Raw genomic sequence first — 24515 nt, forward strand, 5'->3', positions numbered from 1 at the left:
GGAAGCTATGTTCAGCACACTGCTGGGTCCTCCCACCAGCCATGCTCTGCTTGCAGTGCATAGAGAAGCACAGAGACCCCAGTGATGACACAACTGGATCCAAAATAAGATATGTACTGAAAACAGAAAGGTTTTTTTTAAAATTTATGTAACGGAACCTGACTGCACTAGGGTATTTCCGTTAGACTCCCGCTTCCCTGTCCGAACACAGATCCATGGACACCACCGCTGACCAAACAAGACGAGATAGCACCAGACTTAAAGGAAACCAGGAGATAGCCTGTTTTATTTTAACAAAGACACAAGATATATACACAGGGCGGGGCAATACATTTATTAACAAGAGACACACAGCAGACACCCCCCACCAAGCCAATACACAAACACATACATCCCATAATAGTTTGCTCCCAAGCAAGACACACAATAGAACAATGGGATGCAGCCACATGGCATTAAACAATGAACAACCTCCACACCTCACCTATACATGTCTACACAATAGCAGGACATATCACCTTGCACCCCTATCAGGCACAGGGTGACTTACACATAAGTGGGATATGGGGAGCTGAGACAGGGGTCTCCCCACCTCTCTAAAGTGAGCTGGGTTCCATGGGCCCCCCACCCAAAGTGACTCCCGTCACAATTTAGCTTTAAGGGAACCTTTCATTTTCAAAGTTCCCAGTTTTCAGTGACTCACAACTGATGGCACCAGGAATAGGGTCTGGTCATGATGTATGCAGGCTTGGTTTCTGAAGGTACATGATGAGTCTCCAGAGGGAGTTTTTAACCACTTCCCGGCCGGCTGTTGCATATAAACGGCCGGACGGTGGCAGTACAGGGTCGGGTGGCCGTTTATGAACGGCCTCCCTGCACCCTGCTTGTGCGCGCTCCCTGGGAGCGCGCAGCACCGCGATCCGGTGCCCGCTGTGTCCTCCGGACACAGTGAAACACCGATCGTCGGACGGGACCTATGTACGAGGTCCCGATCATGTGATCACTGATTGGCCAATCAGTGATCACATGCAAAGTAGTAAGCAAGATGTCACTTGTGACATCATTGCTTACTACGTGTGAAATCTGTGAATGATCACAGAGGTCACATGGTACAAGGCTATTCACAAAAGCCTTGTACCATGTGACAAGCTGTGACCAATCACAGCTCACTCAGTACTTCTCAATGAGTGCAGGAATACACACATAGAGAAAGAGAAATGATTGCTTTTACACCCTATATGGGTGTAAAAGCAATCAGTGAAAAAAAAAAAATCTTCATCACCCCCCACAAGTAGTACAGTGTCACCATGGTGACACTGTACTGCTAGGGTGACAGTATGTAAAAAAAAATAAATGAATAAAAAATAATAATATAAAAAAATAAAATAAAAATGTAAAAAAAATGTTTAAAAATGATAATTTTTGGTTATAAACTAATTTTTTTTTTTCACTAAAAAGATAACGGAATACATTTTGGCAAAGATTTATGATGAAATAATATTTATTTGCAAAATTTTATAAAAAAAAACACTTTTGTTCAAAATTTTTGGACTTTTTCATTTACATAGCAAAAAAAATAAAAATCCCAGCAGTGAATAAATACCACCAAAATAAAGCTTTATCTGTCTCAAAAAAATGGTAAAAAATTAATTTGGGTACAGTGTTGCATGACTGCGCAATTGTCATTCAAAGTGTGATAGTGCTGAAAGCTGAAAATTGCCCTGGTCAGGAAGGGGGGGAAAGTGTCCGGTCTGGAAGTGGTTAAAATGAATATTGTCTTCTTGCTAGTCCATCCCCCGCCCACTGATACTCCCTTCTCCACATTCCCCTGACACTCCATGACTCAATCAGGAAGATGGTACAGCAAGTAGGTCAAAATGTGTAGGTCACTTCCTGTGAGCCCAGGCTGTCATTGACACATAGTAATTACATTGGCTTATACTCATGGTGTAATGTTGCAAAGAGCGCCGTTGATGTCATAATATTGCCTGCGGTATTGTAAACCATACACTGGCGGACAGGAGGCAAAGAGGGCATGATGTACATTTGCACCAGAAAGAGCGCAAAACAAAAGTGGCAAGAGTCCAACAAGGATATATTGGTTCAGTAAATGCTACAGACAAGGGTAACAAACATTTACAAACAGTGCTTTGGGTGCCTATAAATCCTCCACTTCACCAGGGCTTGAGTACAACACCTACAACTCTCTGTGGCCATTTACTGAAGCAATAAATCACTGTTGGATTTTCTGGTGGAACTGGATACAGACTATTCAGTTTGGATGATCCCAATTTTTAAGGGGCCTCCACTTTGTGGAAAACTGCAAAACCCAAGCCATTCAGCTCCACCAAGGCTGCCATTAGAAATCAAAGGACTTTGTGGAGAGCTGCCAAAACTAAGCCATCTGTCTCCACCAAGGTCACCAGTAGAAATTAAGGGATTTTGTGTAGAGTTGCCAAACCCAAGCCATTTGGTTCCACTGAGGCCACCATTAGAAATCATGAGACTTTGTGGAATGCTGCCGAAACCAAGCCATCTGGCTCCTCCAAGGCCGCCATTAGAAATCATGGGACTTTGTGGTAATGCTGCTGAAACCATGCCATCTGGCTCCACTAAGGCCACCATTAGAAATCATGGGACTTTTTGGAGAGCTGCTGAATGCAAGCCATTTAGCACCACCATGGCCGCCATTAAAAATCATGGGACTTTGTGGGGAACTGTCAAATCAAAACCATTTGGCTCCACCGTGGCCTCCATTAGAAATCATGTGAAGAGCTTCCAAACTCAAGCCATTTGGTTCCACCAAGGCCACCATTAGAAATCATGAGACTTGGTGGAGAGCTTCCAAACTCAAGCCATTTGGTTCCACCAAGGCTGCCGTTAGAAATCATGAGACTTGGTGGAGAGCTGCCGGACCCAAGCCATTTGGCTCCGCCAAGGCCACCATTAGAAATCATGGGGCCATATACAGCCTACCTGGCAGGGCACCCATTCCTTAGTCATCCAGAGGAGGCGTTCCTACCTCCAGGCCTGCTGAGCTGATGGGGCCTGGAGAATTTGATATTTAAAAACAGGGAATCATGTTGTGAGGTATTGCTTCATATGTTCCCATTAAGAAGTCCCCTCTCTGCCCTTTGGCCCTCCTTTTGAACTGATGAGGCTGGGCCCAGTACTGGTGGGCTGACTTTACCCCCTCCCTTCCAGTAGTCCTGGGCTCCACTAAGGACTTAGTTTCTTTTGGTAGAGGATTGATATCCTATGCTTCATCCCCATCTCATCATGGATTCCTGTGCATCATGTGACTAGCCAGGGTATCCATGGAAAAAGATGTAGGTTTCTGAGTGGGGGTCACTGCCCAAAATAGAACATGAAGGTATAAAGTCACGTGGTTAAAATCAGAGACAGTCAACTAACATTTCCAGATGGAGATTCAACAATGGTTTAACTTTAAACCGCCATTTGATGCTGCTTTTAAACGGCAACGCTTAGGAAAAAATCAATCTTGCCATTTGCCGGCTGTTACACGGCAAATCGTTCTTCATTATCTCCTTTCTTTTTTTCTTTTGATTGACTGCTCATCCAGCAAAATATGTATTTATGTATCATTTTTCAGAATGATGTTGTAGGAATTATATCGAATCAATACATAATAGTGTTGTTACGTTGAAATAAAAAAAAAAAACGCCACCGATTTTGTATAGAAATAAATATGCGCAGTTATCTGACAGTTATTATCTGTCAAAACGAGGCATGCATTACAAAAAAAAAAAAAAGATACAAGTTTGCGCTTTTTAAACCTCTTGTGTTTTTCTTTTTCCCGTGGCCTCCCTTGTCATTCACTCACGATATAGGAGGCCCTTTTAATTCTATTAATATTCCCTTTTATCACGCCAGAGAAGGGACATTACTTTAAATCATCTCTTAAGTGCACTATAAAACACTCGGTCGGAATCCCCGGGATAATATTTCCGTCGTCTACCAGCTACTTTATTTTTGTTAATACGCTTGTCGTCGCCAGTTTTGCAGAGAGTCGCTGAAAGATGAACCTTCGAGGTGCTTACATAAAACGTCTCTTTATGCAAACCTATATATTCACTGATAAACATGCGAGTCCTGTATGCCAGACAAGGGCTCTCGTTCATAGTCAGCCGTTCACGGATATCAAATAATTTGTCGTTTTATTATCCTATATCAGACCAAACAAATGGCAGCTGAAATCGGTTAGCTGTTCATCACAGATTAGCGGCAAATCCTCATGCAAAGCAAGTTTAATGCCAAATAAAATCCACTTGTCACTGCAAATAGAAAAGTATTTACACTTCTTTGTAAAGTGTCTTAACATGAAACGTAGAGCGCGGTCATTACCAGCTGTAAGTGGAAGTTGGTGAAACCATTATAACGTGGACTGGTTCCATGGACAGGTGGAGAATTTGTAGGTTCATAAAGGCCATCAAGCTGCAATATCACCAATGAAAGTAGACCTAACTCTAATCACATTATTATTATAATACAGGACAGGATATAGCGCCGACAGTTTGCTCAGCGCTTTACATTATAGAGGGAGACAGTACAGTAACAATACCAGGGGCGGACTGACAACTCATGGGGCCCCAGGGCAATAGGGGATCATGGGGCCCCTGTGTCCTTGCCCAAAATCAAAAAAGCCTATGAAAAAGGTAGCAGGGGCATCTCATGGGGCCCCTTACTGACCCCGGGCCCTCGGGCAGTGCCCGAGTTTCCAAATGGTCAGTCCGCCCCTGGTCCCCCCATCACAGAGCCCTCCAGTCACACAGTCTCCTCTTCACATCAGAGCCCTATCTCTAGCAGTGTGGTCGGGGGGTGGAGATGGTATGGAGGAAGCATACTTTACTGACCCCGGGCCCTCGGGCAGTGCCCGAGTTTTCAAATGCTCAGTCCGCCCCTGAACAATACATTTCAATACAACAGGGATTAGAGGGCCCTGATCCTTGGAGCTTACAATCTAGGAGGGAGGGGATAGTGGTACAAGAGGTAATTAGCTGTGGGGGATGGAGTGGTTGGGGGAGTGGGGGATTCCAGTAGTTAGCCGGGGTCGGGGTAGGCTTCCCTGAAGAGATGTGTTTTCAGAGTGTGCCTAAAAGTGAGCAGAGTAGGTGATAGCCTGATAGCTTGGGGTAGGGAGTTCCAGAGGATGGGTGAAGCCCGTGAGAAATCCTGGAGACGAGCATGGGAGGAGGAGACAAGGGAGTTAGAGAGTAGGAGGTCTTGCGAGGAGCGGAGAGTACGGTTTGGGTGGTATTTAGTTAGGGGCAGTGTTATGAATGGCTTTATACGGCAGTGTTAGTGTTTTGAATTTTATCCGCTGGGCAATTGGAAGCCAGTGGAGGGATTGGCAGAGAGGGGTGGAGGACACTGAGTGGAGGTCAGTGGAGGGATTGGCAGAGAGGTGTGGAGGACACTGAGTGGAGGTCAGTGGAGGGATTGGCAGAGAGGGGTGGAGGTCAGTGGATGGATTGGCAGAGAGGGGTGGAGGACACTGAGTGGAGGTCAGTGGAGGGATTGGCAGAGAGGTGTGGAGGACACTGAGTGGAGGTCAGTGGAGGGATTGGCAGAGAGGGGTGGAGGTCAGTGGATGGATTGGCAGAGAGGAATGGAGGACACTGAGTGGAGCCAGTGGAGGGATTGGCAGAGAGGGGTGGCAGATACAGAACGGTTAGTAAGGTGAATGAGTCTGACAGCAGCATTCATGATGGACTGGAGTGGGGATAGCCTGCAATGAGGTGGGCCAGTGAGGAGGGAGTTACAGTAGTCGAGGCGAGATATAATAAGGGAGTGGATGAGTTGCTTAGTGGTTTCCGAGGGTTAGGAATGGTTGTATCTTGGAGATGTTGCGGGGGTGAAGTCTACATGAGTTTGTCAGCGATTGGATTGGATTTGGGGCTGAAAGGACAGATTGGAGTCTAGGATTACACCTAGTACCCTGGCGTGAGGGGTGGGACTGATGGTAGTGTTGTTGATCTTGATGGAGAAGTCAGACATTAAACAGTTCTCACCAGTCGTACGCATATATGTGGCAGCAGGACAAGTGGACCTTCTTGGCCAACCTCCTTACATATGAGTCATTGGGAACCACTATTAGTAAGTTTTTCCATTTCTTTTTTCCTATTTGTAGTAGTCACCCCAAAAGGGCCTGCTGGTTTGCCACAAATTCCTCTCCCAAAATAGTGCAGTGGCAGCCAGGAACAAACCTACAGTCACTCTGTAAGGGACCGCCCGGCGGTACTACTAGCACTCCACTGAATAGGCGTCCCCAGCGCACGGAGTCTAAGTCCCAGGGTGCTTGTTCACCAGGGCCCCTGATGGTGGGGATGGACTTGGAGCTCCCTGAGACCAGGTCGTGACTACTGGGTGCGCCCGTCAGTGGTAGTAGTATGCGCAAGGGGCTCCCACGGGGAAGAGTCTGATGTGAGGAGGTCAGAAGACCCCGCTGCAAGGGATGGATGGATGGATGAGCAAGGTCAGACGGGCCGGGTCGGTAACAGAGAGGACGGCAAGGTACAAGGCAGCGGGCATAGAATGGTCGGGTCACACGCCAGGTCAGCAACAGCAGGTCAAATCCAATAGGGGGCATTCAGGAGAGAGGTCAGGCAAAGCAAGGGTCAGAGCAGGAGAAAGCAGCAAGGTCAGGTACAATCCGGGTCAAAACTTACAAGGGGCACAGGATCACAGGTTCACAGGATGCAGGGAAGACCAGAAGGCACTGAATGACAGCTCAGGGCCATTTAAATATCCCGCCCTGCGCTGCCATTGGTGCCCAGCGGGCGGCCGCGGCTTCTACTGCGCATGCGCGAACTCGAACGCCGCGGCCGGCCCAGACCTAGTGCCCGTGTCCCTGCACAGGGCGGTGCACTGCGCCTGCGCCGGGACCATCGCGGCAGGGATCGAGGAGATCCCTGACATTGCCCCCCCCCTACGGGCAACCTCCGGATGCCCACCCGATCTCTCCACCACGGGTGATCGCGAAAGAACCTCCGGACAAGTCTGGGTGCATGGACATTATGGGCTGGTTCCCAAGAATTGTCCTCAGGGCCATAGCCCTTCCATTTGATAAGGAATTGGGTCTGGCCTCCCCTCCTCCGACACTTCAGGATCGTTTCAACCTCAAACTCTTCTTCTCCTTCGACCGTTACCGCTTCCGGGGGTCTAGATTCCCGGTCAGGGAAGGCATCTGGGACCACTGGCTTCAGCAGGGACACATGGAAGACCGGGTGGATCTTGAGCGTGTCAGGGAGGGCGAGTTCGTAGGCTACTTCGTTAACCATCCGTTTAATGCAGAAGGGGCCTATAAATTTGGGCCCCAATTTCTTTGACGGGCAAAGCATCTTTAAATTGGACGTCGCCAGCCAAACCTTCTCCCCAGGCCGCAATACCAGATCTCCCCTCCGTTTCCTGTTGGATGCTTTCCTGTAGTCTTCCTGGGCCCGACCGATGGCCACTTGAAGCTTCTTATTGTTCGCAGCGAAGAACGTTACCACATCTTGTGTTGCTGGTACTGGGCATTCCGACACCAAATCCGGGAGGAAGACTGGGTGAAAGCCATAGTTGGCAAAGAACGGGGACTGCCCTGTTGCTGAGTGGCGGGCGTTGTTATACGCAAATTCCGCTAGAGGTAGAAGTGGCAACCAGTCATCTTGAGTAAACGAGGTATAGCATCTCAAGTATTGCTCCAAGGTCTGATTGGTCCTTTCGGTTTGACCGTTAGTTTGAGGGTGGAACGCAGAGGAGAGAGATAATTTGATGTCCAGGGCCTTGCACAGTGCTCTCCAGAATCTGGACGTGAACTGGACCCCTCGGTCCGAGACAATGTCTTCGGGGACCCCATGCAACCTGACTACCTCACGAATGAAGACTCGCGCGGTCTCGGCCGCCGAGGGGGTTTTCTTCAACGGGATGAAGTGGGCCATCTTGGACAAGCGGTCCACGACTACCAGGATTGCCGTGTGGTCTCGGGATGGCGGAAGCTCGACTATAAAGTCTAATGAGATCTTTTGCCAAGGCCGTTCAGGAATAGGTAAGGGTCGCAGCAGACCCCAAACCTTGTTTCTTGATGGCTTGTTCTTCTGGCAGGTGACACAGGACCTTACATAGCCCTTACAATCCTTAGCCATGTCTGGCCACCAGAATGAGCGTCGGAGAAGTTCCAGGGTCTTTTCTGGGCCAAAGTGCCCCGCCATCGGGTGGTCGTGGCAATGCCCCAAGACCAGGGTTCGGGCTTCGTCCGGCACCACAATTCGATCTTCCCTCCATAGGAGTCCCCCTTTGTTCTGGAGCGGCCCTCCGCCTGGGGTAGAGAAGTTTGTGGATGCTTCCATTAGTCTGGAACGAAGGTCCAACTGAAGGACCAAGAAGTTACCCGAGGACAGGATGGTGTCGGGTACTGGGGTCTCCTTGGCGTCTTCGTACATCCGTGATAACGCATCCGGCTTAGTGTTCTTTGATCCCGGCCGGTACGTAATGTGGAAGTTGAATCTTGAAAAGAATAGTGCCCATCTCGCCTGTCGCGGGCGTAGACGCTTGGCGGTTCTCAGATACTCTAAGTTCTTGTGGTCAGTAAATATTAAGATGGGGTGCACCGCACCTTCCAGCAGGTACCTCCATTCCTCTAACGCCGTTTTGATCGCTAGTAGCTCTCGATCACCGATATCATAGTTCCTCTCCGCTGGGGTAAGCTTCCGTGAGAAGAACGCTACAGGGTGGAGCAGTTCCTTGGTGCCTTTTCGTTGGGAGAGGATGGAGCCTACCGCATTCTCCGACGCATCTACCTCCAAGATATAGGGCAGAGCGGCGTCTGGGTGACCCAAAATGGGTGCCGAAGTGAACAGCTTCTTCAAGACTTCGAAAGCTCCCTGCGCTTCTGGTGTCCATCTGAATCGGGTTCCCAGCTTGGTTAGCTGAGTAATGGGGGAGACCAGACCCGAGAAGTTCTTGATGAACTTCCGGTAAAAATTTGCAAAGCCGATAAATCGTTGGACGCCTTTCCTGTCTGTGGGTTCAGGCCAATCCAGTATTGCAGCGACCTTCTGGGGATCCATCGCGACCCCCGCGGTGGAGATAATCAGGCCCAAGAAGGCAATGCTGGATTGTTCAAAACAACATTTTTCTGCCTTGGCGTACAACCCATGCTGCCGCAACCGCCCCAATACTTTTGCTACATGTATTCTGTGTTCCCCCAAAGACGGGGAGAAAATCAGAATATCGTTTAAATAAACGATCACAAAGACATCCAGAAAGTCCCTAAAAATATCATTTACAAAGTGTTGAAAAGTGGCCGGAGCATTGCACAACCCGAACGGCATGACCAGATATTCAAAATGACCGAAGCGGGTGCGGAAGGCCGTCTTCCACTCGTCCCCCTCCCTTGTGCGAATCAAGTTGTACGCCCCCCTCAGATCCAGCTTGGTAAAAACCACTGCTGACTTTAGACTTTGGAACAGCTCTGGTACTAACGGTAGTGGGTAACGGTTTTTTATCGTGACCCTGTTCAATTCCCTGTAATCGATGCACGGCCTTAAGGTTTTATCTTTCTTTTCAACAAAGAAGATTCCCGCCCCCGCCGGTGAAGTGGAGTGGCGGATGAACCCCTTCTGGAGGCTGTCCTCGATATATTCCTTTAGAGCCCCCAATTCGGGCTCTGAAAGGGGGAAGATTCGCCCAAAAGGAATTTCTGAGCCGGGTAACAGGTCAATAGGGCAGTCATAAGGGCGGTGGGGGGGTAGAGTATCGGCTCCCCGTTTGCTGAACACATCTAGAAACCCATGGTAGACTGCAGGGATTACTTGTTTTAATTCAGCTTCCCCCTCAGAGCACAGGAGGATTTGGGGGGCCCCCGGGCCCGGAGTGCGGCAGTATATCCGACAGTATGGGGAAGGGAACGTGATTACTCCGGTCTCCCAGTCAATCTGGGGGTTATGGGCCCGTAACCATGGGAGCCCCAGAATGACTGGGAAGAGGGGTGAAGCTATAGCATCCAGGCGGAGGAGTTCCTGGTGCTGGCCGGCAATGACAGTGGTGATGGAGGGGGTTTCCTGGTTCACTACCCCCGATTTTATCCGGGAACCGTCGGCCAAATAAATATTGAACCCCTTCTGTTTCAATTGAAGGGGAATACCCTGCTGGTGAGCAAAATTAATATGCAAGAAGCAGCTGCATGCCCCAGAGTCAATTATGGCCGATACTTCCACGGTCCTTTCTGGAAGCTGAAAGGAAAGGGGTACCACTAAGTATTGGGATGGACCAACATTGCCAATGGATAAGGAAGAAGAGGTGCACTTACTCATTTTCTGCGGGCAGGAACGTGCCATATGACCAGCTTTGCCACAATAGAGGCACAGGTTCTGGGATCGTCTGCGCAGATGTTCCTCTGGGGATAGTTTAGGCCGTGCCAGGCCGAGCTGCATGGGTTCGGGGTTGTCTCCAGGTGGCCGATTTTGGATGATTGGCCTAGGTGTTTGACTGGGACCTTGAAATGATCCCCAGGGATTTCCATGACCCTGGCCGGACCTCTCAAACCTGCGTTCCCGCAGTCTACGGTCAATTTTAATGGTCAGTGCTATTAAGTCCTCTAAAGTCTCAGGTACCTCCACCCGGGCGAGCTCGTCTTTCAGGCCATCTGATAGGCCAATACGGAACTGATGCAGGAGTGCGAACTCGTTCCAGCGAGTATCCCCCATCCACCGCCTAAATTCAGCTGCGTACTCCTCCGCCGCTCGGCGGCCTTGCCTGAGCGTGTACAGAGTAGCTTCAGCAGAAGCTGCCCGCTGCGGGTCATCATAAAGGATGGCCATAGCATCAAAAAAACTGTCAACCGAACTGAGGTGAGGGTCATTTTTTCCCCGTAATCGATGGGCCCAGTCTTGGGGTTCACCCTGCAGGAGGGAGATGACGAACCCCACCTTCACGGATTCAGTCACGAAGGTTCGGGGTTGTAGCTCAAAATAGAGGAGGCAGGACTCGCGGAATGATCTGAAGCGTGTGCGGTCCCCGTGGAAACGTTCCGGTAAGGGTACTCGGGGGTCGGCCGCCGGGAGTGGTGCGGATGCCCCAGACACCAGCACAGGGGCTGCTACGGCTGGAGGTGCGGGGACCGTGGCCTGTGGGGCGGGAACGGATATAGTGCAGGTCTGGAATTGAGTTTCAATCTGCTGGCATCTATCCTGCAGGGCCGATACGGCCTGTGTCAAATTGGACAGGTGCCTGCAGATCTCCTCCAGTGGTGAGGGACCTCCTCTAGACTCAGTCATGGCCTTCTGGTACTGTAATGGACCGCCCGGCGGTACTACTAGCACTCCACTGAATAGGCGTCCCCAGCGCACGGAGTCTAAGTCCCAGGGTGCTTGTTCACCAGGGCCCCTGATGGTGGGGATGGACTTGGAGCTCCCTGAGACCAGGTCGTGACTACTGGGTGCGCCCGTCAGTGGTAGTAGTATGCGCAAGGGGCTCCCACGGGGAAGAGTCTGATGTGAGGAGGTCAGAAGACCCCGCTGCAAGGGATGGATGGATGGATGAGCAAGGTCAGACGGGCCGGGTCGGTAACAGAGAGGACGGCAAGGTACAAGGCAGCGGGCATAGAATGGTCGGGTCACACGCCAGGTCAGCAACAGCAGGTCAAATCCAATAGGGGGCATTCAGGAGAGAGGTCAGGCAAAGCAAGGGTCAGAGCAGGAGAAAGCAGCAAGGTCAGGTACAATCCGGGTCAAAACTTACAAGGGGCACAGGATCACAGGTTCACAGGATGCAGGGAAGACCAGAAGGCACTGAATGACAGCTCAGGGCCATTTAAATATCCCGCCCTGCGCTGCCATTGGTGCCCAGCGGGCGGCCGCGGCTTCTACTGCGCATGCGCGAACTCGAACGCCGCGGCCGGCCCAGACCTAGTGCCCGTGTCCCTGCACAGGGCGGTGCACTGCGCCTGCGCCGGGACCATCGCGGCAGGGATCGAGGAGATCCCTGACACACTCTTTCTGGCTCAATGAATGGTCTAGGGGTTATATTTTTGAGACTTATTGCTGAATAATTTGGATGGTGTGCAGGGAGCTGTGGGATACTCAAGCAACACCATACAGAGGATAAGCTTCTTAGTTCAGCCCTTCTAGTAGCAGGTAAGGGAACGAGCAACATCGAGACACGATACGGACTGTCCCAATCCAAGCAAGCTCTGGCACTGGTGCACAACGGATGGTAGCAGCAAACAGTCACTAGGATCCTACGCTCAGATATATACTCACAATGTCCTTGGATACTTAGATACCTCCTTCCAATATCATTCAGACATTTCTCCCGCAAACTCTCCAGACCATATCCTCAGTTAAATCCCTTAATCAGTTCCAAAAGTTTCAGTAAGACAGGCCCACCAGTTCTATCATAGCTGGGACCTCAATGAGCACAGGTAGAACTATAGCTGGGCTGCTCAGAAAAGCAGCAGCCCTTCAGGCTGGAAACTTCTCCTCCTGAACAACAACAGGGTTGCCTCAGGCCCCAGACTATTTATGCACCCACCAGCCACCTACTGGGCAACCTTCCCCCTAGGGATTGACTGAGAAACATAAATATTCAGGCTTCTGATTTGACTTTTCCAACTCACTACATTCTAGAATCCTCCAGAGGCAGTGGGAAACAGTCAAACCTGCAGCCAGTGAAGCCCAGAACAGCCCAAAGCAATCACAAACTGCTCCACAGGTTACAGAGGAGCCAAAAAGATAAAATTTACCTAACATTTCTAGCAACCTATCTAGGAGGGTGCTACATTTTGAAGAACCGTTATTGAGCCAATGATTTTTTATTTAGCATATTAACTACACTAAAAGGACTCTCCTGCTGCCATTTTGTCTTTTCCATTGTACACTCTAAGCTGCGCCAGAGACCATTGGCCAGTCCTTTAGGATGGAAACCCTGGGACCTTTTTGAACCACCACATCCTACATCTTAGACACATGGTTGTGAAGCACACTTCTGTCTGCCGGTGTTGCAACCCTGTCTGCCAGTGTGCTGGCGGCAAGGGGTTTATGTGATTTAAAATTGAGAATTGAGACCCCAGATCAGTCCCCTTTAATCTACATTTCAGACCCTCGATCAGACCCTCTTCGGACTTCAGATCAGACCCCCTTAAATGATATTTTAGACCCCTGATTAGCCCTTCTTCAGACTTCAGATCAGTCCCTCTTCAAACCCCTGATTAGTCCGTCTTCAGACCTTGGATCAGCCCCTCTTTAGACTTCAGATCAGCCCACTTTAAACTACTTTTCAGTCCGCCGATCAACCCCTCTTCAAACCTCAGATGATCCCCCTTTAAACTACTTTTCAGACCCCTGATCAAGACCTTTTCAAACCTCAAATCAGCCCCTCTTCCGACGCCCGATCAATCCCCTTCAGACCTCAAATTAGACACTACTTTTCAGACCCCGACCATCCCTCTTTTCAAACCTCAGCTACGCTCCTTTCAAACATCAAATCAGCACCCTTTAAAATTTTCAGACCCCTGATCAGCCAATTGTCAGACCACAAATCAGCTCCTCATTAGACCTCCAATAAGCCCCTCTTCAGACCTTAGATCAAACCCCTTTAAACTTCTTTTCAGACCACTAATAAGCCCCTCTTCAGACCTTAGATCAGACCCCTTTAAACTTCTTTTCAGACCCCCAATAAGCCCCTCTTCAGACCTTAGATCAGACCCCTTTAAACTTCTTTTCAGACCCCCAATAAGCCCCTCTTTAGATTTTAGATGAGCTCCTTTTCAGACCCCCGATCAGCCCCTCTTCAGACCTTAGATTTGCTCAGTATAAACTATTTTTCAGACCCCTATCAGAACCTCTTCAGGCCTTATATCAGCCCCCTTTAAACTATTTTTCAAACACCAATCAGCCACTCTTCTAACCTCAGATGAGCCCCCTTTAGGCCTCAGATCAGCTCTCTTTAAACTAATTTTTCCCACCCCAATTAGCCCTTCTTCAGACCTCAAACCAGCTTTGTGGCTCGGAATCAAGTTATGTTCTTATTATCGTCACATGTCCAAGATCAAGAAGTTGGGATGGGTTTTCCCCACTCTCCTTTACTTGCAGCAGTCAGATACTGGCATTGGGTGCTGGAATGAGCATTCTAGCACCTAGCACTGGGACTCCCATATGGATGGGTCAAATTGGGATGGCTGGAGTAAGTGATACAGGGTTACAAATGATGTCCCAAGTGTGCCCCTGCATTGTCACCCAACCACCTGTGCCCAAGATAATGTAAATGGGTTGGTGGAGGCTCCAATGAAGAGAAAGCTTTATGGTACCAGGACACATCAAATGTGCTTGTGAGGGAATTGTTTATCAGGTACTGATACGCTACCACCCTGTAGTTTTGGCAGCAACCTAAGCTCTTTTTTGCTTGGGGAAGAACAGCTGTACTTTTACACCCGTGGTATTTCCACCACTGAAGAAATTATCACTGGCAATGTAATGCTGTTTGTCCGGAACCTTCCGAGGCACTGAATCTTCCAAACTAATCCCCAAACTTCTTTTCAAACTGGAAATGGTGAGTGTTCCATTTATTCAAAGCAAGAAATCGTTTTATCTTAATATGCTTGTCTGAGCTTGCAGGAATGTTTTTCTTAATCTTTTATCATTGCAAATATTCTCATAAACATGTATTCACAATAGCTCCCGGTTGGCAGTCGTCTTCCTGAAACGTGATTATCCTGGTGTATAGCCACTTCAAAAAGATCTTTTATTCCTGAATTGAAATCAAAAGCATTTTATCTCATCAGTATGAACTACTTGTCTTGTTGTGCTGGTATATGTTGTTTTATTAGACACCTTGTATTGCCAGCTCTTAGGCAGCACTTTCCTTTTGAAATAGTCAGATCACAATACAGGTTCACTTTAAAGAAAAATATACATGTATTGTTGACAGCACTTAATGAAAAGGTTTATTTTTGATTACACTGTTCAACAGGTAAAAAGTTTTGGGCATAAAATTAGCTAATCTTACATAATTTTGGGGTGCTGAAAACGAAAATGACCCTAAAAAATGTTGATTGGCTCTAGTTTCCATGATATATTCACCCATCTAATGACGTAAGCCATTCAAAATTATGATGCAACTTCAGCTGCATATTGCACAATTGATACTGGTGACCAATAGAAAATTGCATGTATACTGAGATGATGCAATATTAGCCTTTAATTGCATCACTTCACTGCATAAAAGCTGCAGTATCTGTAGCTGATTGTACTTCGACAGCGTCTTTACATTTCGTTTTATGCTTATATAGGCTACTCAGTAATGCCTCGAACTTGTGTGAATAATGCAGATAATTTCTGCTATATCTGCGGTGAAATAACTTTTATCTCACAAAAAAGGAGGATAACAGGAATGATTAAGAAAGCCTACAACTTGTATTTTGGCTGCAAGATAGGAGACCAGGACAAGAGCTGGGCTCCACATATATGCTGCAATTCTTGTGGGACGGCACTGGAGCAATGGTTGAATGGAAAAAAGGCATCTATGCCTTTCGCTGTGCCAATGATTTGGAGAGAGCCAACAGATCATGTTAGTAATTGTTACTTTTGTATGGTGCCTCCAATTGTAAAAGGGCTAAATAAGAAGAAAAAGTTATCTGTGCACTATCCAAATATTCCATCGGCAATACGTCCAGTTCCTCATGGAGAGGGGCTACATATTCCTAAAGCACCAGAATCCTTCGTGGTTGAGTCAAGTGAGGAAGAACCTGAAGCGTGTAGTCACGTGCAGTTGTAAGAGATAGCCCTTTCCTCGAATACAAGAGAAAAGCCAAGAGAAGCAAAACCGACACAAACTGAAGACAAAACTAGTGAGAATCCTAAGTATTAAAATGATTCAACTTAGCTTAGGTCTATAATTTTTCTTGGTAATCCTATGCAATATATTATGCCATTTAGGCTTTGTTATGTAGTCAATATCACTTGCTTTATATTTGTGGAAAGACATCTATCTATATAATTATTGTGCATTATGTAGTCATTACGCCTATAGTAGAAAACTTTCCGTTTACAGAAAAACTAGAGCCAATTGACAAATTTCATTGTTATATTTGAACTCAGAATGTGAAATTCATTAAGAAATGGATCCTTTTGTTTCCAAAACTGGCAAAAAATAAAAATTTGTTGAACAGTGTAATAGAAAAGCCTTCTTAGTTCAATATCTGAGGTGACATTGCTATGGAGACCTCATCTTCTTGGCTTGGGGCATTCGAGATATCCAATCAATGTTCTCCTGGCAGTGAGGGTGTCTTACTGGTACCCAGTTGTAGCCATACATGCTGGGCCTGTGCATATCAGCCTAATATTGTTTCAAATAGATGGATATATTGCATTTGGATGATGTATATGACTATGGCATTAGATGAACTGAAACATCAAAAAATCCTTTTTTTTCATTCTTGCACAGATTTTAAACTTTCCAAGAAAAAAACAACAACATAAGAGGAAACATGATAAGATATCTGCCATTACCTTATTAACTCAGAAAAGTCTCTGTGACTCTTTAATTTAGGCTAGTTCCCCCCTTCTTAGTTGGGGTTTGCTTTTCCGTGATTTGATGGCTAAGTTCCACCAACTTCCATCCCTCAGTCCAGTTAGAGTAAGTTAATAGCCACTGAGTCAAGCTCATTGGAAATTATAATGGCAGTTGGAAAGGCTTATCAATAAAACAGAGAAGGTCAGGTTCTAGTAACAAAGTGAAAACAAATTAGAGAGGGACACAAGACCATGACCTCTTGTGGTCTTTGGTAAACTTGAAACTTGGAACTTTGTTTCCATCATTGCTTTCCATTTGGCCGTGTGTTCTCCCAAGTTAATGTCAGGCTTTACAATAGGGATCCTGAAATGGGTACTAGACCAAAACCAGATGAAAGAATCCAAGATAATTTTAATTGTTGGTAAATATGTTATCTAAAAACAACCAATACATTTCAGGGCAATACCACTCCCCTTATTCAGGGCTCAACACAAAAATTTGGATGGACCCCATTGCAATCATAGATCTATATAGGAACTGGTATTAAACTATCTTCATGGAGTAACAATGTGATAATTGCTGAACAGCAATAGAGCTGCTTTTTGTAATGGTTGCCTGTCATTTTCTGAATCTCCTCCATCCACCATGTTCTCCTTTATGTCCTCCCATCCATAATTTTTCCCTTTATGTCCTCAATCCACCTCAATCCCAGTCACGACACCACCTGCCTGGAGTTTGCATGTTCTCCCTGTGCCTGCGTGGGTTTCCTCCGGGTACTCCGGTTTCCTTCCACACTCCAAAGATATGCTGGTAGGTGAATTGGTTCCTGTCCAAATTGGCCCTAGTATGTGTATGTATGAATGTGAGTTAGGGACCTTAGATTGTACGCCCCTTGAGAGTTAGGGACTGATGTGAATGTACAATATATATGTAAAGTGCTGCGTAAATTGACGGCGCTATATAAGTACCTGAAATAATAATAATAATGTTCTCCTTTATGTCCTTCATCCACCATGTTCCCCTTTATGTCCTCCATCTACCATGTTCTTCTTTATGTCATCCATCCAACATGTTCTCCTTTATGTCCTCCATCCACCATGTTCTTATTTATGTCCTCCATCCATTATGTTCTCCTTATGTCCTCCATTCACCATGTTCTCCTTTATGTCCTATATTCCACCATGTTCTCCTTTATATCCTCCATCCATCATGTTCTCCTTTAATCCTCAATCCACCATGTTCCCCTTTATGTCCTCCATGCATTATGTTCTCCTTTATGTCCTCCATCCACCATGTTCTTATTTATGTCCTCCATCCATTATGTTCTCCTTATGTCCTCCATTCACCATGTTTTTCTTTATTTCCTCCATCCACCATGTTCTCCTTTATGTCCTACATTCCACCATGTTCTCCTTTATATCCTCCATCCATCATGTTCTCCTTTAATCCTCAATCCACCATGTTCCCCTTTATGTCCTCCATTCACCATGTTTTTCTTTATTTTCTCCATCCACCATGTTCTCCTTTATGTCCTACATTCCACCATGTTCTCCTTTATATCCTCCATCCATCATGTTCTCCTTTAATCCTCAATCCACCATGTTCCCCTTTATGTCCTCCATGCATTATGTTCTTCTTTTTGTCCTTCATCCACCATGTTCTCCTTTATGTCCTCCATCCACCATCATTTCTTTTATGTCCTTCATCCACCATGATCTCCTTTATGTCCTCCATCCACAATGGTATTATTTCATCTATTCATCATGTTCTTCTTCTTTCCCTATCTTTACCTTTCACAATCCTGAATATCTCCTCTCCAGTAGAGTTTCTTGTGATATAGCCAAAAATAAACATTTTCTCTTCAATATTCCATCTGACAGACATGGGTTTGCTTCATTGACTGTTTGCAGAACATCTTAATACATGGTCATGTCTGCGTAGCTGATTTTTAAGATCCTCTGGTAGCACCGAAATTTAAAACTTGTGATCTTCATTTTTAGAGGCATTGTGAGGAAAACATTTCTGTACCGTACCAAAGAACAACCCAGACTTGTTTTTGTAGTAATCTTTTCTTTGTGCTCAGTGGTAGGTTGTTCTTCATCAGCTGTTTGTGTCTACAGAAACTTATATGACCTTGGCAATTCCAACCCTGACATCAACATCTGCTGCATAACGAGGGTAAAAAAGCTAATGGCAAGTTCCTTTCATCCATTTCAATTAAAAACTTTCCCCTGGCAAAAATCCGTATTTTAACTAAAATGACTTCAAAGACAATACGTTAATGAGGTGAACGTTAATGAGGTGACCAAATAGTTCTTGAGTTTTCATAATGGGGACCTCTGATTTGAAGACAGTGGAACCAGTGGTATACCACTAAAACTACAAAGGACAATTGGAGATCTAACCATGCACACATCATTCTTTGTATACTCCGGACCTGGAATATCCCACTAAAGCTTATGAGTCCACAAATTAAAAAAAACTGTTGCTCTTAAAATACCTGGTTGTAGACTAATACGAGTTTTTGGTCTTACCCATAGCTTACTTTATCACAACAATGGAGGATTTCAAGATCGTTGAGTAATTGATTACTGGAGCAAATAGGGCGTGTGTTAGATGTTTGATAATATGGCACCTAAACTGTCCATAAATGACAGGTACTCTTCAGTTATCCCTCAGATATCTCTGGTAAATGGAAGCCTTCTGTAGTGATAGAAATAGTTATTATCCTGAAACATTCTGTAGGAAAAATGATGAAACTGAACAGCTTGCGTCACTCATGGTTAATCACATTACAAATATCTCTCTGACCTTCCTACATATGCTGGTTATATTAACAGCATTTATATTAGAATTACTATTAGGAGTACACGGTTCTCGTTACAGAAGCAGCTGTTTGGTGTTCTGTGTGGACGAAACTCCAAATTTAACTACATAATTATCAGGTGACCACCACCCAGCATGCTATGCTACCACCAATCAATGCATGACAAAGGACCCCAAAAATGTACAAGGGTTCCTTATGTTTGTGTTAAAGGGGATCTCATTCTTAACCCCTTCATACTGGCTTCTGGTGGGCAACTAGTACGGCTTTAATGCCATGGGGTGGTCTTCACAGTGGTCACATGGTCAAGGGCTTCTCCCAATAGCTTCCAAACTGATGTGCAGTGATGACAGTCTTATTACATAACATCGGACCACCATGGACACATATGGGGCTTTAGTGATCATCCTTTATACAGCAGCTCAGTAGAAGTAGATTTATTGTATTGAGCGTTTCTTGTACAAATGAAAAAGTTCATTTTGATCAAAATTTAAAAGAAGAGAGCATAGGAACCAGTTTGCCATGAATTAGTGTCATGAGTTCCCATGATGTGAGGCTAGCCACCAGCACCATACCTACCAATGATGGTATAGAGCCTGAATGCATGGTTTCATTCATTACTATGGCAACTGGCTTGCACACAACATTGCAAAGCATGACTCTGATCCAAGGTAGGCAGCGTGAAAAGTTGCCCAAACATTCAAGAGAAGATGAAAGTTCTCCTCCTCCATACCACCTCCACCCCCCGACCATACTGCTAGAGTTTAAAGGTAGGGCTCTGATGTGAAGAGGAGACAGTGTGATTGGAGGGCTCGGTGATGGGGGGGACTGTGTGACTGGGAGGACTGTATGATTGGGGGCTCTATGATGGAGGGCCAGTGTGATTGTGGGGGGGTCTCTGTGATGGGAGGGGACTGTGTGATTGGAGGGCTCTGTGATGGGTGGACTGTGTGACTGGAGGGCTCTGTGATGGGGTGACTGTGTGACTGGAGGGCTCTGTGATGGGGGGACTGTGTGACTGGGAGGACTGTATGATTGGGGGCTCTATGATGGAGGGCCAGTGTGATTGTGGGGGGGGGTCTCTGTGATGGGAGGGGACTGTGTGAATGGGGGTTCTGTGATGAGATTACCCTGATGTGGAGGGAGGCTCTGATGTGATTGGGGACTTCTGATGTGATGGGGAAACCTTTGATGTAATGGGGGTACCACTGATATGAAGGGAGGACTATGATGTGATGGGGGGGGCTCTGATGTAAAGGGTGAGGTCTGATGTGAAGGGGGGCTCTTATGTGATTGGGGACCTCTGATGTGATGGGGAGACCTCTGATGTGATGGGGGGGGACCTCTGATATGAAGGGGGGACCCTGATGTGATGGGGGAGCACTGATGTAAAGGGTGAGGTCTGATGCAATGGGGGGCTCTGATGTAAAGGGTGAGGTCTGATGCGAAGGGGGGCTCTGATGTAAAGGGTGAGGTCTGATACGAAGAGGGGCTCTGATGTAAAGGGTGAGGTCTGATGCGAAGGGTCGGCTCTGATGTAAAGGGTGAGGTCTGATGCGAAGGGTCGGCTCTGATGTAAAGGGTGGGGTCTCATGCGAAGGGGGGCTCTGATGTGATGGGAGACCTCTGATGTGATGGGAGACCTCTGATGTGCCGGGGGACCTCTGATTTGATCGGGGACCTCTGATGTGATGGGAGACCTCTGATGTGATGGGCGACCTTTGATTTGATGGGGGACCTCTGGTGTGATGGGAGACCTCTGATGTGATGGGCGACCTTTGATTTGATGGGGGACCTCTGATGTGATGGGAGACCTCTGATGTGATGGGAAACCTCTGATGTGATGGGGTACCTTTGATTTGATGGGAGACCTCTGATGTGATGGGAGACCTCTGATGTGATGGGAGACCTCTGATGTGACGAGGGACCTCTGATTTGATCGGGGACCTCTGATGTGATGGGAGACCTCTGATGTGATGGGAGACCTCTGATGTGATGGGGGGGGGGACCTCTGATGTGATGGGGGACCTCTGATTTGATCGGGGACCTCTGATGTGATGGGGGACCTCTGATGTGAAGGGGAGACCTCTGATGTGATGGGGAACCTTTGATTTGATGGGGGACCTCTGATGTGATGGGAGACCTCTGATGTAATGGGGGTGACCTCTGATGTGATGGGGGACCTCTGATGTAAAGGGAGACCTCTGATGTGATGGGGAACCTTTGATTTGATGGGGGACCTCTGATGTGATGGGAGACCTCTGATGTGATGGTGGGGACCTCTGATGTGATGGGGGACCTCTGACGTGAAGGTAATGTCATCAAGGTGGTTCTGTACATTGTCTGGGCTCAGGTTTCCACTGATAACATTTGCATTGTTCACAATGTAATCCGGAGTGCCCTGAGATTCTGCGTACTATTAAAGGAGAAAGGTTGAGAAGTGTTGAGTTAAACATTGTGATTAGATATTAATAAATTCAAATGAAAGAAATCATAACGACGTGTGTGGGGTTTGCTATTAGATTGATATGTCTACATTCGTGAAATGAAGACATCAAGTCACAACATTTCATGAGAACTATAAAGTCTTTGGGAACTTTCTAGGGAGAAATCCTTTCTTTTCAGTCCTGTTGCTGCAGGCGGCAAAATACGGATTTTCTCTGTCCGATCCCAGCACTGCTAATGTATTCACTTTTTCAAAGACACATCCATCCCCTGCAGCCAATGCCTGGAAGCCGCCCTGCCACCCAAATATCTCATATGAATGTCTGCCAGCCAAGGTAACGACGCTCATTTTATAAGAGTGAAGGACAGGAAAAAAAAGATTGGAGGATGAAATCTGAGCAACTTTTCCAACTGACAAAACTTGTTAATAAAAATGGTGACGGGAAAAATACTAATAGAGATATTGTAAGTACCTTTACTCTGCAAGATTCTATTGAATATCATGCATTGTTACATTGTGTGATTTCCTTAAAGGGTATATTTTAATAATGTTACAAGTATGTGTGAATACATTCCTGGCATGTAACAATGTAACAATATACTGTATAAAGCAATAGTATGGTTTTGCAAATAAAGCAAACCTGTGACTTTGTCAAGGCTGAGATGGAGTCATCAGTCTGCTGCAGTCAGGAGGAAGCATTTTCCCAGTCTACTCCCCCAGTGATCAGACAGCAGCATTGTAACTTTGTAACCGCTCACATAGTGAGAGGCTGTACCAGGGGCTGATCTGTGTCAGGTATTTGGTAACACAGCCGAAGGACTGCACATGCACCAGGATTTACATGTTTGTGTCATCTCTGAGCCAGCATCCCATTACAGGAAGAAGAATATGGCCCTGGATGACTCCTGAACAAAGATGGCTCCATCCTTCAGCGTCTGACACCCGGAGTCAAGCAATGTCGTGTGTTGGGCAGTGACTGATTTATTATATTTTGTCAATTACACTTTGGGAAATCTATTTATTCTGTTTGGTTCTGTTAGTTATTAAGGGGAGACTTTGTGATGGGGGACTGTAGTATTGGGGGTCTTTATGATGGGGCTTTTGTGTGATTGGGGGGCTCTGTGATGGGGGACCTTTAGGATTGGAGGTCATTGTGATTGGGCTACTGGGAGATTTTGTGATGGGGGATTGTGTAACATGGGGCTTTTGATGGGGGACTGTAGGATTGGGGGTTTTTATGATGGAGCTTCTGTGTGATTGGGGGGCTGTGTGATGGGGGGCTGTGTAACTGGGGGGGGCTTTGTGATGGGGACCTTTAGGATTGGAGGTCATTGTGATTGGGCTACTGGGGGATTCTGTGATGGGGGGATTGTGTAACATGGGGCTTTTGATGGGGGAATGTAGGATTAAGGGTCTTTGTGATGGAGCTTCTGTGTGATTGGGGGGCTCTGTGATGGGGGCTGTGTAACTGGGGAGCTTTGTGATGGGGGGCCTTTAGGATTGGAGGTCATTGTGATTGGGCTACTGGGGGATTCTGTGATGGGAGGATTGTGTAACATGTGGCTTTTGATGGGGGACTGTAGGATTGAAGGTCTTTGTGATGGAGCTTCTGTGTGATTGGGGGACTCTGTGATGGGGGACTGTGTAACTGGGAGGCTTTGTGATGGGGGGACTGTAGGATTAGGGATTTTCTTGATTGGGCTACTGTGTGACTGTGGGGCTCTGTGATGGGGGGACTGTGTAACAGGGGGGCTGTTGATGGAGGACTGTTGGATTGGGGATCTTTGTGATGGGGCTTCTGTATGATTGGGGGGTTCTGTGATGGGGGATGGTGTAACCGGGGAGGCTTTGTGATGGGGGACTGTAGGATTGGGGATCTTTCTGATTGGGATATTATGTGCTTGGGGGGGCTCTGTGATAGGGGGGCATGTAGGATTGGGGGTCTTTTTGATGGGACTACTGCATGATTGAGGGGCTCTGTGATGGGGGAACTGTATACCTGGGGGGCTTTGTGATGGGGGACTGTTTGATTGGGGGTCTTTGTGATAGGACTTTGTGGTGATGGGAGGTCTCTGATGTGAAAAGGGGATTGTTAGCTGTAACCACCAAAACGCATGGGCTTATCTACAGATGTTTGTTTTTTTTACTTGGACCCAGGGGCGGCACTGCCTGAGGGCCGGGGGTCAGTAGGGGGCCCCATGAGATGCCCCTGGTACCTTTTTCATAGGCTTTTTTTGAGTTTGGGCAAGGACACAGGGGCCCCATGATCCCTTATTGCCCGGGGGCCCCATAAGTTGTCAGTCCGCCCCTGCTTGGACCTTAAGTACTATTGGTTTGCTGCCTCCCCTTTCACATCCCCCTTATCATGGAAGGTTTGTAAGATTGATATGACCACAGACAGGAATACTGGGATTTTAAAAGAACTTCTTTATTTGTGTCTTAGATGGAGAATTCGCAGACAATCGTATCTCCCTCTGTGGGGATTCTGCTCGGCTTAAAAGGATCATTCTCTGTGTGGATCCTTCAAATCACAGATTCATTAGGCTGAATTATTGGAGACTCATAAAATGCAGAGGAAATGTAAAAATACATAGGTGAGATATTATTAAGCCGCCTGCACAGATTTCAGGTGGAGCGCTTTGCCATAATTCTTGTTCATTGGCGACCACAGAATGAAGGAACAGCTGATTAAATGTACCTACAGACAGCCCTGCGTTCCCAATAATCGAGTGC

General features: G+C 46.9%; 1 protein-coding gene and 1 pseudogene across 8 annotated transcripts in view; both read left to right on the plus strand.

The window, feature by feature from the left end:
- Positions 1–24515, plus strand: part of DAB1 (DAB adaptor protein 1) — a 1130661-nt gene that overhangs the window by 561652 nt on the left and 544494 nt on the right. The gene's annotated exons all lie outside the window — the stretch shown is intronic.
- On the plus strand, positions 17506–18432 carry LOC149442059 (uncharacterized; annotated as a pseudogene).

Source organism: Staurois parvus, unplaced genomic scaffold (genome assembly GCF_062004578.1).
Source record: "Staurois parvus isolate SC_StPar_1 unplaced genomic scaffold, SC_StPar_1.0 ptg000917l, whole genome shotgun sequence".
Classification (NCBI taxonomy): domain Eukaryota; kingdom Metazoa; phylum Chordata; class Amphibia; order Anura; family Ranidae; genus Staurois; species Staurois parvus.